This window comes from Notolepis coatsorum, assembly GCF_963971535.1.
Source record: "Notolepis coatsorum genome assembly, chromosome: 12".
Lineage (NCBI taxonomy): Eukaryota > Metazoa > Chordata > Actinopteri > Aulopiformes > Paralepididae > Notolepis > Notolepis coatsorum.
This window is the reverse complement of record NC_140176.1, coordinates 47420603-47437160: the sequence shown is the minus strand read 5'-3', so window position 1 is coordinate 47437160 and position 16558 is coordinate 47420603.

Below are 16558 nucleotides of genomic sequence, written 5' to 3'. Positions count from 1 at the left end.
AGTAACATTGTTTGTCAAACAGTGTTGAACCTGAACCTGAGTGCTACAGTCTTTAGTGCATAGTAGTATAGACATATTCGCATAGCAGGTAGTAATATAGGCAAGGTAGATTCCTTCCTGGTTCCAATAGCAGAGTGCATAATAGTAAAAGACAGTACGAAGGTTAGTATTTTATTATTTGTTTTTTTTCTCCTTCATTTCAGATATTGATTGAAGAAGTGTGTAATTGGTGCGTACAGAGAAAAAAACGACATAAGAATACTATAATTTTCCTATGGGAAATCTTTGTGAACATACTCGGAGGATAGACTGACTACAGCAAAATAAGCTGTGTATCCATTCAGGACAACAACAATCTAGTTTGAAACACAATAGAACTGACAGAACTCCCCCTAATCTAAGACCTACAAGTCCTACACGAACCACGGATGGAGACATTTGGTCCAAAGAAAAGAAAACGTGTCTGTAACTGGTACTTAAAGAAATATCTCGCGCCCAGCATGTTTGCATTGGCCGCGAGCTCGGCGTCCATTAAGTGAGACCATCCTCCTGCATCAAAGGCCTTTTTTACTTCAGTACTCTGATCTTCCTGAGATGTTTATCTCGCCCCCAAGTCCACCAAGCTGCGTTGCCGGGAGGCACAATGGCACTTTCTCACCCGTTCCCATGTCCCGCTCCCATGTCCCACTTGCTGTACTCTCTCCTGCTGAAGCGGTCAACATCCCAGAGTTCACTTCCAGTGCGACCGTTTTAAACCGCTCTGAGAAAAGGCTCCCTAGAAAAACCTGAGAGTTTCTATTCCATAACCGCTTTGAGGGGGAAGAGAAAAGAAAACGTCCTTGTATTTGCCTCCAACTATGTTTCCAGATGTGCCAGGGGTCAGGGGTTAAAGATAAAAGTACCAGGATGTGGTGTACCCTAACTAGGAACCAGTTTGCAGTGTGTGCATTCCTCACCGGAGGGGGGCGGCGAGCTGAGCGCCTCGCGTTTCTTCTCTCCCGACAACTCCCGGCGAGCGGCCTCGTTTTGCGGCGGTGAATTATGACACCGCAACTTCGCGCCGGCTACTTTGCCGATGTTTACCGATGGCACCGAAGGCGAAATGTCATGCCTGTTTAAACATAGCGGGGGGAGTTGTTTTCGAGGTCTCTGCTCGATTAAAGGGTTTCCCGAGGATTGTCGATGACCCTCCCGACGCCATCGGGGGTCAATGGCGGCGGTGGGGGGGGGGGTTCCCTTGCGGCGTTAAAATCGTCCGTATCTCCCCGAGACTGGCCTATACAACTCCATTTTAAAAGAGGAAGGTGAAGTGTGCATTGTGTGGCAGAGAGTGGCTTTTTGATTGATTCATCGATTGATTGATAGCTCTGACCAAGGACAGGTCTCCTCGCACACCCCCTGCCTTGCTACCGAGCCGCAATAGAGACATCACAGGTTACGTACAAGAGTCTATTATGTCCAATTCAAGACCGTCTCTCCCCCCGAAATCGTGCTAATTTCACACAAAAAAAGAAAACGCTAATACGATTATTTCGAGTGTGTCAGAGGCTTAATAAGTGTGAAAATTGGCCTGTCATATGAGACCTGAGAGTGGTGGTAAATTGCATAATTACAGGCTCAAAGCCTCGGCCTTGCTCATTGTTTCTTTACCATATCGTAATCTGCTAAATGAAAACGGACCGTACAACTTCATTAGAATTCCAAAAAAATAAGAAGTGGGTAACGTTAATATGACAGAGACAACTTTATTGTGGTATTATGATAATGATAAGCTTTAGAGGATGTGCAAAGATTACACGTCCCTTGAGATGGGTGATTTTATTATTAGCCTTTTGAGTGCTGGCCTCGAAAATTGTTTCATTACCCCTCAGCCCTCATCCTCTGGCAGCTATGGGCTGGCTAGTACCTCAGACGCATTCATAGTCAAACAAACACTAATATATAACATAACAGTACAAGATATACAATCATGGACGCAGAGTAACATTAACCTTACACTGCATTGTAAAACTAATTGTGTTTACGGTTAAGGGCTTGGCATCATCTAGGAGGTGGTGTACGCACTGTATCTGTGGGTATGGGTGGGCCTGGTTTTTGTGTGGTGTGCAGGCTGAAGGGAGCCTGAAGGGCCACTAGATGGCGATAGAGCTTCGGGACCTCGGCTGAAACGAGACAATAACAGTATGAGTGGAGAAGGGGACACACAGTCCCCATTATGCACTCAGAGCCTGGAACCCGACAATGCATGGTGGCCTGCACAGAGACCACAGCACAGTGTTTCACTTGCCTGGCCATGCTTAGTGTGACAGGAACCTCTATGATTCATACAGAGTGTGCGCAGTCATACCAGCTTTATTGAAATAAAAAAGGATAATCACTTCCCTCTGGATCCCTCTGCCTTCCCCCTCTTTTATACAATGGGCTAATTACACAAACCAGTGTTTGGATTATCCACTGTGATTAGGTTTTCTGTGGTTACTGTTCTGCGCAGTCAATGGTTTTTAATGGAGAAAATGTGCAAATATTTCTACAATATAGTTTAAGAGATCATGTTGGAAGATGATGCGGTATGTTTTGCACCTGACTTAATTTCTGAAGGGCTGTGTTCTCGTGTGTCAAATGCTTAACAAAAAAGAAACAAGAAAGGTACAGCGACATCCTAATTTCATACAGGGTGAAATATCCCACATCACATGGTTGATATAACAATCTGCATTCAAATCCACAACCCTTTCATGGTTTTTCATTCACATGTCAGGACCCCTAATAATAAAGGTAAATAATAATTCCAGGTACTTAATCACCGTTACTTTTAGCTGTAGTTCTTTAAGGGAACAAATGAAAGAATCTCAAGTTATCTCAAAGAATCAAATAAACCGTGAAAGGGGAGCTGACGACACGCCTTCACTAGGATCATTCTGATGGGGAACCGTGTCCCAAGTCTGTAATGGAGGGGAAATGATAGAGCTAGATGAGGGAGCAGTGACAGGCCTCTCTGCCTCCTCCAACAGCAGCGTTTTGGTGTTAATGGTGTCTGAAAACATGCATTTCAAAAGGAGTATTGTTAATTTGAGAGTATTACAAGTCCAGGTTTTTATTTAGGGTTAGGTTTTTTAGGGGCTGTGTAAACCTCGACTGTGGTACAGTTTGTCCCCAAACCCCCCCCTACAAACACTGTAGCCTACTGGCTTGTATTCTGTATTCCCCATATGCTACCGTCGTACCACTGATTCCACTCATAACACAGTATAATGTCAGATTGTCGAGGACAACATATTTAAGTGTGTGAGTCCCATGGGGGGGGGGGGGGGGGCAGGGGGGGGGGAGAAAAGTGAACTATCCGTCAACAGATGTTTAATGCTGTGAAAGATCAACAGTTCTCCTGATAAGAGATCTATTGTGCGAATTGCACCATTTAGCATTAAGCTGTCGTCTGACAGGCGACTGACATCGGAATCAGACAGCGTATTTGTGTCGTTTCCATGGCTCACATTTGCGCTGTTATGAATATTTATAGTTTTACACTGAAAGACGTTAAAACAAACTCCTTGGTGTATACGCCCGGCTGTTTCATTTAATAGGCAAATCCAAAAACAAAGAAAGAGCAAGCAAATCTTTATCCCGCTCCTCGATGAACCTACCGCAGGACGTTCTGTCGCTGTTCGGTGTCTGTTCCGGCTCTTGTACGGGACTCTTGGTGTCAACAGCACGTTAATAACACGCCAATCAATTAACCATTGTTGTTGGATGATCTCATTCACTTCCTGCCTTCCTGCCCCCAACTTTTTAATTCTCTTTATAAACTGAAATATTAATAGCGTAATATGTCTCCTGTCCCGAGCTGCCATTTATCATTTTAGCAGCACTGTGTCCTGTGGGCGTGTGCAGGTTTTTAATACAAACCACTTTTTATTAGATTGCGAGTATTTTGCCTCCCCCCCGCCCCACCACTCATGTGGTTGATAAGCGTATCCTCCCCCCCCCCCCCCCACCTTATTGTATATCTCCTGACTGGGTCCCATACGCAGCTGCCCGTCTGCATCTTCAGTCTTTTGCCCTTCAGAGCCTTCATTTACCAAATGACCCAACATCCCCACGTCAGTCCGGCTTAGACAGCTGAGCTGATTAAGAAGTTCCCCTTTTGAACATTAATTTATTCCTGCGCCACCATTTTGTTACACGCCGATTGTTTCATTTTAAAAGTTTTACCCCCGCTTCGGTGGAAGTCACGCTAATTTGAATTAGCCTTTTTAGGGGGGGGGGGGGGGGGGGGGAGCTTCTGTTTTTTGTCTTAACAAAATATGATGAATCTGATTAGTCATTCAAGCTGGCCTCTGCCTTTATGTGTACATTAGCTAACACAAAGAGCCCCCCTACAGGTTAAAGTTTAAATGTGGATTAGCAGATAAAGCAAGTCCTGATTAGGTTACTGTGGAGCTTGTGAGGGAGGAGAACAAAAAAAATGGATTTCCTCTGTGCATTATTTCACAAACATCTTTCCTCTCCTTCTCTGTCTCTGTCTCTGTCTCTGTCTCTCTCTCTCTCTCTCTCTCTCTCTCTCTCTCTCTCGCTCTTTCGTCCTCTCACGTGCACTCCCAGGGTGGATATCTGTTTTTTTTTGGCGCAAAATCTTTGAACAATTATGCAAATGCGGTGGGAAGGCTATGCACAATACAGTACGGAGATGGCTGGGAGAGAAAATGGACTCATTAAGGACAGATGGTAGCAGCGCTAAAAGCCATTTGTTATGGACGCAGGAAGACATTTTCAGACGATGTCAGAACCTGGGAGACATCTGATATGTTTTCCACACCAAGCACTATTTGCTGTGCTGGGTGTAGTTCTTGATTATTTTAGCGTGCTGGTGATTACAAATGAGCTACTTTCAAAACAATACCAGGCGTGAGACGTCTCTCTACGCTTAGCGATTTTTTATATTTTTTTGCACTCTCGTCAACTCTTGCTCCTAGAAATATTCGTCCCTTCTTATTCTGTTCAAGGGACACCTCATCATCTTTTTTTCTTTTTGTACGTATTCATGTCGGCATATCATTACAAGCCCTATTACAACAGCGAGTGTATGTTTGATCAAAGCCAACTGTATGGTAACTATACAGACATGTACTGAGATAACATCTCTGAGGCCAAAAGGAACAGGGATGTACACGAAGAAGCTGCCTTGATCTAAAGCGCACTGAAAATACAACGTATGTATCTCCGCCGATATTACATACATGTGTCAAATGGTCTCATTTCGTACAACATGAATTGAAACGCACATCAAGGAGAGGCTAAAAGCTTTGCCAAGAGATTACATTTCCCATATATTCAAACTCGCTTTGAAATGGCAACACGAGGAAGGCACACAAAGTGAATGGTGGATGATCCCCCCCCCCCCCCCCCCCACACTCCCCAATTAAGAAAATTAAGTCTCCCCTTGGAAGTCTCCCTCTCATGTCTGTCCAGGATAAGATGGTGCATTATCGCTAAGGCCAGTGATAATGGAGGGGGGGGGGGGGGGGGGGGGGGGGGGAGAAATTATTTGCGAAGCAGATTAGTTTTGTGTGTGTGTGTGTGTGTGTGTGTGTGTGTGTGTGTGAATCTACCGCGGATGGTAATATAAACGCAGCGCCGGCCATCCTGGATCTGTATCTGTGGACTCACCTTGTTACAGTCGTGTGTCTGATATGGGTGGTGGGGGAGGAGGGAGGGAGGGGGGTGGGGGTGTCATAGGTGGGGGGGGGGGGGGACTGGACGTTGCGGCCGCTGTTTGTTTAGTCTCCAAGGCCCTCCGTGGGCCAACGCCGCCCCGGCACCACTGTCTGTTCCTTTGATGTCACTCAAGTTATTGTTGACTGTTCCTCCGCCGTCTGCTCCCAATGTTCCTCTGCAGCTTCACACGACGCACACAAAGGGAGAGAGAGGGAGAGACTGCCATTTATTCCTGCACTAATTTTCCTTTGTGATGGATGGATTTCTTATTGTGTCATTTGCGGGGGCCTTTGAGAAATGCTCCACGGAGCAGAAGAAATTGGCAGCTTCCGTATACATATCGAGCAGCGGTATCTATACGCGCTTGTGTGTACGACACAATCTCAAAAGAAGAGAGAGTAAATGTTACTGATGTGTTGGGAATGCATTCCGGCATTACAAGTTTTTATTTAAAAAGAATTATGTGCAGATTTGTCTTTGGATATCTTAAAGATAATAATAATAATAATAATTGAAAAGTGAACAGACCATTCAGACGCAGACCATGACTGCAGGCATTATTCTTCAGATGGCATATCATTTGGTCTATCTCGAAACACTAAATGGCTGCTTTTTCATATAGCGCTTTTATCCAAAGCGCTTTACAATTTGTTCCTCACATTTTACCCATTCACTCACACATTCACACACCGACGGCGGAGGCAACCATGCAAGGTGCCAACCTGCTCATCGGGAGCAATTAGGGGTTAAGTGTCTTGCTCAAGGACACATCGACACGCTGCCCAGGAGGAGCAGGAATCGAACCGGGAACCTCCGGATTGCCAGACGACTGCTGTACCTCCTGAGCCACTGTCGCCCACTATTCAAGGTGACTTATTTCCCAAGCAGGAAGTGCATTTGAATCAAGTGTGACAACATGACATGGTTTTGTGTTTGCAATACAGTACTATTTGTCAGTCACTTTCATACTGGGTGGGCAATGCATTTTTGGCTCTTTGATTTCCATCTAATGTCAGTCTATATGCGTCAATTGTCAAAAATAATGAGGTGTGCAATTTCTCAACATCACAGGGAATGGTTTCTGGTGTTATCGTTGATTTATATCCGTTCCATATCTGTTAGTGTTATCACCGCAAGTGACTGTTTCTAAGCTGAAAATCCTAAATATTTTCATCATCAAAGTCGGCCCAACACAAACACATGAAGGGTATCATCAAAGTCAGTCCAACACAAACAAACCAAAGATATCAAAGGCTTTTTATATTTAAGACTTTCTCTTTGTTGTATTCAGGTCTCCTTTTGTCCATTCTTCGGGTGTCAAGGCAGGACACAGAGGCTTCTAAAGGCCAACGTTTCTTATTAAATTATTTCTGGGTGAGATGGACGGTTCTTGAATGGAATCATTAAACTTTCACCAGTTATAGGAATGCATGTGAGGCCCTGCCGTTCGCCTGCGAGATGAAAAGCTGCACATTTTCATGCTCCTCCAAAACCCTTAATTTGCCGTGAAAAGATATGACATCAATCGCAACAAAAACACAAGGGAGAAAATGAATGATGCCATTGTGTTCCCTAAACATCAATCATGCTCAATACTTTGCGAAAACAATCCAGTTTTGTTTGCATTTCAGACGTGACAAACAACACTTGTGACTGGCTTAACGTTGTCAATTTCCATTACTCAAAAAAAAAAACTGAAGCAAATCAGAATTAAACTGTGGCCTGGGTTGCTAGGCAGCTGAGTTCTCTTGACATGGTGGCTAGTTTTCCTTTCATCGCTTGACAAGAGCGAAGTGAATGGGAGTAAAAAAAAAAAAAGAAAAAAAGTTGCTTAAGGCGCTCAGAGGAAGGGGATAATTGGGAGTCTGTGGATTGTGTAGTGGGCCCTTGTGTGGAAACTTCCAGAGTCGGGGACAGAGAGTGTCGGGACGCAACAAAATTTCAACTCTTGTACACAAACTTGACCCCGGGACGTTCGGCAGGTTTCCACACTTCATTTGCGGAGCGCTTGAACCCCGGCGTGGCCCCGGGGCCCGATGTCAACACCGCGGCAGATAGAGGAGCGGATGAGGGGGGAGAAAAAAGAAAAAAGGCACACAGAGGACCAATCCATGTAGTCGACAATGGAAGCACCTCCCCGCGCTTTTAAGCCATTGTCTCGTCAAGAAGGCGTAGGGGAAGTGGTAACGTGGATGGATTATGAACAATAAAATGCTGATTTTCGGATGAACTGAACGCTTTTCTTTTTCATTATCTAGGCTAATCCATGGTTTGTAACACTTCTAAACAAAAAAACTAAAAAGGCATCAATGAGTTCATGATTGGTTACCAGGTGATCATCTCACCATTGTATTTTCTTTTATTAGTCTGTCTCTCCAAAATATAGAAGTACGCTGTTTAAGTAAACAATGAGAAAGGGGTCTATCCCTTTAATGAACTGCAGAGGAGCCAAGCCTGTGAACGTGAAACACCCAGTTTAAGAGGGAACCAATTAATGCTGGATTAACATTCATGGTTATTTACAGTTGCCTTTGTGCTTGTTTCTGCTCTCTGACTTCCTTGCAGAGGAGGAGAGCGACAGAGAGAGAGCGACAGAGAGAGAGAGAGAGAGAGAGAGACAGACAGAGAGAGAGGTGGGGGGTGTAAGGGGGGGTTCACAAGCCGAAGAGCTAGGAGAATGGGGGGTTGTTGGGACGCCAGAGGTGTACCGAGGTGGCTGAGTCCATTGTGAGGACACCACCTCTCTCATTATGCCCTCTCAATCAACACTCTTGCTCACAGGAAGCCCTTGGAAAGCCCATCTGCCATAGCTAATCTACAGGCAGCCCCGCGCTTGCGTCTGGGCCCCGCTACCCTCAGTCGCATTATTCTCAGATCCAAGGCTTGGGCAGGGATCAGCCAAAGCCCATTAAAGTAAATAATAGCCAGAAATGACAGGCTTAGCGAGGATTGGGGAGGAAGTTGAAGACCAGTTTGAGCCGTGAGCTCTGATTAATAGAGAAAAGCATTGGGGTGGGGTGGGGGTGGGGGTGGGCGGGTGCACGGGGAAGGGGGTGAAAGTGAGGGGGTGGTTGGGGGGGATGACCTTAGTCTGCGGAGAAGAATTCCTCAACCTCAGGGTTGTTAGGCTTCTGCTGCCATCTGAGGCATTAGCAATCCTTGAGCTACTTCTGCTTTGATGAAGCTTAAACAGGATGGGGTGAGGTGGGGGGTGGGAGAGAGGCCAGTGGGAAGAGGGCCCCGAAACCTCAGCTGGAGAACCGTCAAGAGTCAATCTCGACGGTGACGGAAGCAGAGCGTTGTGGGGCATGATGCACAATGCGTGGCCCAATTAAGAAGAGGGGGAAAAGATACTGTTTGCCCTCGTCCATCGTGGATGTCTGTGGCCGGTTTGGATTCACGTTGCTTTTCTTTCATTCGTTCGTGACAAACAGTGCTGTTAATGCAACACGCTCTCACTTCTGTATGATTGATTTGATTTGGTTCAAGTGTTGTGCAGTCAAGATGCCCAGCCAAGACATTATACAGTTGCATTGGTGAACAACATATAAACTATATAGTATCTATATGTTTCTGCATTTTGCTAAAGCCAATAGCATTACCAATGCTTGTGGAAGCCAATGGGGCACCCAAACCATCTGTCTGACAAATGTAAGGGTTATTAAAGGGGCACTTCACCAAAAATGTATTTAAAGAAAGATTTATTTTGCATAATCTCACACATATCTCAAAATGCTAAACAGTTTTGTACACATTCATTTAGTTTGACACTTAACTGAGAGATAATGAGTTGGGATATATGTCCTCCACTGATGTCATCAGAAGATGACACTGAATCTTTGTGTTGTGTTAATTACAGATCAATGAATTCATATACTGTAGGGATTGCTATTTCTATGGGCGCTGGAGTTTGACTGCCGTTCAATCAAACAGGGGAAACCATGCAAGAGGCAAAATAAAATGACTCTGAAAGGGCATATGAGTGTTTTTGGTAACATTCTTTGTCTGCTGTAATAGTTGCCCCGTTGGATTGAATCACAGTTGGGACAGCTGCAGACGTCTCATGTGCCCAGAAAAACACAACTGGCTCATTTGTGGTCCAATTGATGAAATCTTCGCCAGAGTCGTCAGTTTAATAGCCAGACGATAGGAAATGGGGTCTAGGTTGAAAATAACAAAAGAAATTGGCCTATCTCAAACCCTGCCCTCTTTTCTCAATCCTCCAATCACAACTGTTGCTTTGAGGGAAGCAACAGTTGTGATTAGAGGATAGAGAAAGGGTGCTGGGTTTGAGATGCAGTAGGTCAATTGAGCTATCAGCTTTACTATTTTGAAAAAAGGTTGGAGGTGTGACGAGGTTGTTTGGAGGACGCTGCATGTGATTTTTCAATAACAATTATGACGTTAATGACTATTGGAATATATCGTTTTGATCTATGGTACATCTTCAGCGATATGTAGAAAAGTATGCATACAGATGGGACAGAAGCAAGAAAGACCTACACACAAAAGAAACCTACACATACATAAAACATAATCATAGCCGATAGATGGGAAAAAAAGATAGAGATACCAGTGTTTGTCAATTGCTCCATTTGCTGGTAATACGCATGTTATGGCATCAGATGTTGCATTTCAACATCTTGCCATTTGCAAACAATTACACAACATTTAACTTTAAAAACAGTTGTCCTCATGCACTTTCTAAACCTTGACAAACCACTCAACAAACTCCTGAGGGACACACAATCACTAGAGGCCTCACAGCCTGACATCAGAGCCTGACATCACAGCCTGACATCACTAATTGAATCCAACAGATTCGGGGGGGGGAATCGAAACAACAACAACGCAAAGATCCCATCAGCACCTGTTACCAGGCATTTTGACAACAAAAATAAAGAGGCCGTGATAAATCTGGGGGAAACAGATTAAAAAGCAGCATCAATTACCACAAGCTGGGACTTGCTGGGCAGAGAGGAATATCGTGGTGTAGGCTACTGCAGGATGGATAACACTGATCACAGGAGCATCTGTGTTGTCCACACTCAGGTGTTTATTGTCACAAAGAGCTTATTCCATGTTGTGCTCGAGCTCAGTGCGTGGGATCTAACGTGATTTGTCACCGGGCAGACGGCGGAGTCTGTCTGAGCGAGATTATGTCAAGCAGTTCCACCTCTGCTTAACTACTGTTAAAATTGCTTATACGCCTGTGAGGGAATTGGAATGCATACAGGAAATGAATGATCAGGCTTGCGGTCAGTCACTTCCTTACGGAATGCCCTGATTGGCCGGGTGCCCCAGACGGCCCAGAGGACGCAGGAAGAAACAAGTTAGGGCCGCATGAAAGAGGCTACTACACGCATTCCTCAGAAGAATATCGCCTATTGATCTGCCTCTTTACCTGAAACCTTCACACAACGCTCAGTGGAGAGAGACGGAGAGACACGATCACAGGCCGTTGCCTCTGAGACGTACCGTGATGAAGAATTCAAGACCCTTGGAACGTTTTATTGACAAGAGAGACAGTAAAAGATATGATACATTAAAAACCCAACCAGGCCCCTGGAGAAACACACTCACTTTTTTTTTTATGTTTAATGGTATCGATTTTTATTGTTCAGTGAACAGTGTGAAGCCTTTGACGGTTTTATTGAACGGATTCAGACACATGCTCTTAAACACGGCGAGGAAGAGGACTTTGCAGTTCTTTAGACTTAATAGCACCAAAAATGTGCACATGGAATTTTAATAAGCTTCCCCGGACCTTCTCCCTCTGCCGCAACTGTAGAATGTTGCACTTTTCCACACAAGGCTGTGGTGTTTATTTGGCAGTGTCAAAAAAAAAAAAAAAAGTGTCTCAAATTCCCCTCCCATAGCCAGAGCTAGTTAGAGTCCCTCATGTAACTCAGATATGGTTTATGCGACAGATGTGAGGACTCTGGTGGCCAGTAGGGGCCTCCCATGCCTCGTACAAACTCCCTCATACATGAAGAAGGCATGCAATCATGAGTAAATGCTAAACAGACATTTTGAGAATTCGTTTTTTATAAATGAGCTGCTTTCGCAGATTTTATGCATCATCAATACAGACGTTATTACCAGAACGACAGAAGTGGCTGTGTGTGTGTTGCCAACTTGCACCAACAATCTTAAGAGAAAAGGAGGGTGAAAAAGACAAAAATTATTCTGTGGTAAAACCTTCAGACGAGCCGAAGCCATTGGCAGTATTGTCGACCGTTCTGTGAACAAGCGAGTCAGTCACCTGTCTCCTTTCCCAACTAGTGAAATTCTATGGACGGAGCCACATCACAGGCTCTTTGACCGGGGTTCCCTCTCTCTCTCCCCCCCACTCTGTCCTGCCTGATCCTTCCTCTTCACTGGGCTGAATGCACATCCTTGACCGGGCTCGGCCCAAATGAGCCCCGTCGCCTTCATGTACCACAAAAGTGCCACTGTGTGGTGTCACCCGGGCTTTCTTCCCAGGAGTCGGTGTGATTTCTATATCCGTTGTCATGGCGACGCGGTGAGGCAGGAGGAAAATGGGAGCTCTAACCTCTGGCTTAAGTGCCGGCTCCCAGGCCAGACGGTTCATTAGCAGTAGGCCTGGGTAGTAGGGCCTGCACCGATTTGCAATTTTCTCTGGCGATCTCCGGTAAAAAAGAAAATTACGATGCCGATTCCACGTTTCATTCTTTCTTTCTAAGAACTATAATTGTTTTCTTGTAACTTTCTCTTTAATGTATAATTCAATTGTATGTTCATAATAAAACATTATATACTATTAAATAACTTTTATACATTTATTTTCTCACATTTTTTCACTTAAACAAATCTTTAAAAAATAATTATAACTTCCGGTTTAGCTGCAATATGTAGCGCACGCAATTGGTTACAGCTCCGCTCCCGTTATCGTTAATTTCGTTTAAAAACCTTATTTGGACAGTACCAAAAGAGACTAGACCACATCGTATGTATTGATAAGACCTTCTACTAACTATATCAAAAGACAACATGGTTAGGGATAAGGAAAAGACAGGAAAGAAACAAGAAACGGCAAAGCTAACGGCGCAGATTGAAACTCGGTCAAAGACAATGACAGGCGACGCTGTGGCAGATCCGTTGGTGAGCCCCGACGCGGGGAATATAGAGGAGAATACACAGGGACCAAAGACAATTGTCCCCGAGAGGGAGACAACAGATGACAACATAACAGGAACATCAGAAAAAAATACCGTGAAGGAAAAAGCAGGCGATTTTGAGAAGATAATAGCAAAATCATCCATCGGATCCCTCACTGCTCCAACAACATCAACTGACACAAGCAGTTCAATTACACAACCCGACTTCAACTCTCTGACTATCCTGATAAAAGAACAGATGGTCGCTTTCAAAGCACACGTTGAACACATCGATACTAAATTCGAAGAGGTTATGAGAGCGGTCGCTTTACAGTCCATGCGAATCACGACAGTGGAGAATTCGGTGACAGAAATCACAAAAGCAGTCAAGGCGAACGAAGGTGGCATGACAGAGATGGGACAAGAGATGGAAAGAGTGAAAGAGGAATATCGGAGGGAAATACAAGGGCTTAAAAACGAAGCGGCGGAGAGGCAACTAGAAACCCAACGCTACCACAGGCGGAATAACATCCGCATTGTGGGGCTTGAAGAAGCAGTAAACTGCGAAGATCCCAACTTTCCAACAGTGTTATCAACGATTTTGAATAACATTGATCCAAACAAAGTGCCAGAAGTGGATCAAGTTTACAGAATCGGTTCTCGGGGGCAAAGAATCAACGGGCCAAGAGTCATCATTGTCACCCTGCGGAAGACTACAACAAGGGATGACATCATCAAATATGCTCGCAACCAACGTGGGAATCTGAAGTATGATGGTAAACCAATATTTATCTACGAAGATTTGAGCAAAGATGCCATCAACCGACGTCTACCATACAAAGATGTGATGCAAAAGCTGTTCAAAGCCGGTTACAAGCCAAGGCTATCATACCCAGCGCTGTTATCATTCTTGGGCAGTGACGGCCGCAGGTCAGATATACACACACCTATGGAAGCTGAGGATTTTCTGAATCGAATTGGAGCAAATAACCCAAGGCAGGGCGAAAATGTCGGAAACATATAAGCCTCTTTCTCATTGTATACCAGTGTTAGAATGACTTTATTGTGTTCATCAAGGTAGCAGACGATATGCAAGCCGTCTATAACAATGTGTATTGTGTATAATACGATTCATAATACATTATAATTTCAGACTCTGGTCTCTGAGGAGACAAATACATATCATTGCAAAAAGATCTATCTGGAATATTCTGGGTTTATCGCTCAAATGCCCTGAGTCTCTTAGATCATTCTGGAACATAAAATAGTCTAGGCAATAGTATACTCTACAACCTTCTAGAATATAAGGCACCATGACAACGAAGCCTACAACTCTAACAATAAACATCCGGTGTGTATACACATAGCAGATAATAAATTAAATGAAGTTCTATCAATCTTTAATAATAGTTTAAAAATTAACCACACTTAAACGTATGAACACTACAAGGTTATTCTAACAATTTAAGTAATCACTCCATTGAGGGCACATTGAAGCTCTAAAAGGCGCTGCTTTTCTATCATATCTAATATGTTAATTCGAGACTAGTGGCTTCTCCACGTTGATAATTATTCTATCTCTCATTCCTTATCTATATCTTTCCATTGATTTTTATTTTATTTAATTTTTTCTTCTCATTACTCTATATTTTAAAAAAATATATTTTAACTTACATTGTTCTTTTCCAATGTTCTTCACATTAAGGTGTCAATATTGCTCTACAATCTTTTCCTTTTTTCCGTTTTTCCACACGTTAGTAGAGGGTTCAAATGAATATGTCGATAAAAGTTTATTCTCTTTTTTTTATTGTTTATTTTATTTTTTCTGTCATTTATCACAACACTTCATTACAGTAAGGGAAGGGGCAAGACCAAAAGCGACATTCTATTGCAATAGAATGGAAATGTTAGATCCTATGGCAATTAGCATAGGTAGATTAAGATTACAATGCTCAGTTTGGGCAATCCGGTGGACTAGGGGAGAAAGTCAATCGCGGAGGATGTGTTCTTGGAACACAGGCCTGTACGACTTTCTGGGTGAGGGGAAATTAGGGGATTTTTATTTGTATATATATATGTTTTTAAGCTCAGCTCTCAACGGAACCTCATTAATTGGATGTACATCTATTGTAGCTTCACACTCCAGAAACATTACCAAAAACTACACAAAAACATGCATAGATTATGGCTAGTTTGAATATAATGGTATGGAACACCGGCGGGATAAACAAACAACACAAACGCAAAAGCGTGCTCACACTGATGAAAAAAGAACATGTGGACGTGGCTCTATTAAGCGAAACGCACATTTTAGAGGAAGACATAAATACGTTAGCGGATAACATATACCATAATATTAGTCACTCTTCTTTTGTTACGAGAACTAGAGGGGTAGCCATAGTCGTCAGACGCAAATTAAATATCGAATTGAAAGGGGTATGGTCGGATGCTGAGGGGCGCATAACTATAGCTAGGATTATACACAATAACAGGAAAATTGCATTAGCAGCGGTATATGCCCCAAATTTGTACGAAGTGGGTTTCTTCACTTCACTAACCGGAGAAATGTTAAACCATCCCGAATACTCATATATAATAGGAGCGGATTTTAATGCCATTTGGAACCCAAGGATGGACAAAACTTACCTTACCTTTTCCAGCGAACAAAAAAATTCATCTAAAGCATTAAAAGATTGGTCGAAATCAACAGGGGTAACTGATTTATGGCGTTCACTTAACCCCATGACCCGCAAGTACTCCTGTCGTTCGTCGAGACACAACACACTATCCAGAATTGATTACGTCTTTGCATCCCCGAGAATATTTGATAAATATGAAGTGGAAATGACACCCAATGCGCTATCAGATCACTGCTACTTAATCCTGAAAGCAACATTTGGTACACTATCTTCCCGGGCCCCAAGATGGCGTTTTAATTCTATGCTGCTTAACAACAATGAATTCATTACACAAATTAAAGAAGCTCTCACAATATTCCTACGGGATAATGCTAACTCGGTGCAAGATCCCAGAATATTATGGATGTCGGTAAAGACTATGATTAAGGATTTCTCGGATAGATTTTCCTCCATATTGCGCAAAAATCAAAACACAAAACTATCTGAAATGGAAACGCTTTACTCAACGCTTTTTAATTCTTTAAAATACAACAACTCTACTAGACTAGAAAACCAAGTAAACATTCTAAAGACAGAGATCAAAGCAATATACAGACAAAAATCTGAATTGCAAATACGCAGCACAAGACATCAGCAGTACTTCCAAGGATCTAAACCTAGTCACCTATTAGCCATGCGACTAAGAATTAATGCAAAATTTGCAGATATAACTGCCATTAGGAAACAACAAACTCTAGTAACAGAACCCAAAATAATAAACGATACATTCAAAGAATTCTACTCCGATTTATATAATTCAGAAACGACCTTTGATCAAGACAAATTAGACACATATCTTAATCAAATTACTCTCCCTAAAATTACGGAGGAAGACGCTAAACAGTTAGAAGTACCGATCACATTAGAAGAACTCAAGGAGGCCATATCCGGAATGAAAAACGGCAAGGCTCCGGGAATTGACGGTATCCCATCAGAAATGTACATTTCTTGCTGGGACATATTTGGACCCTTATTACTAAATATGGTCATATACTCAGTCAAAGAGGGAAGCTTCCATAAACACCAAAATACCGCACTTATTTCAGT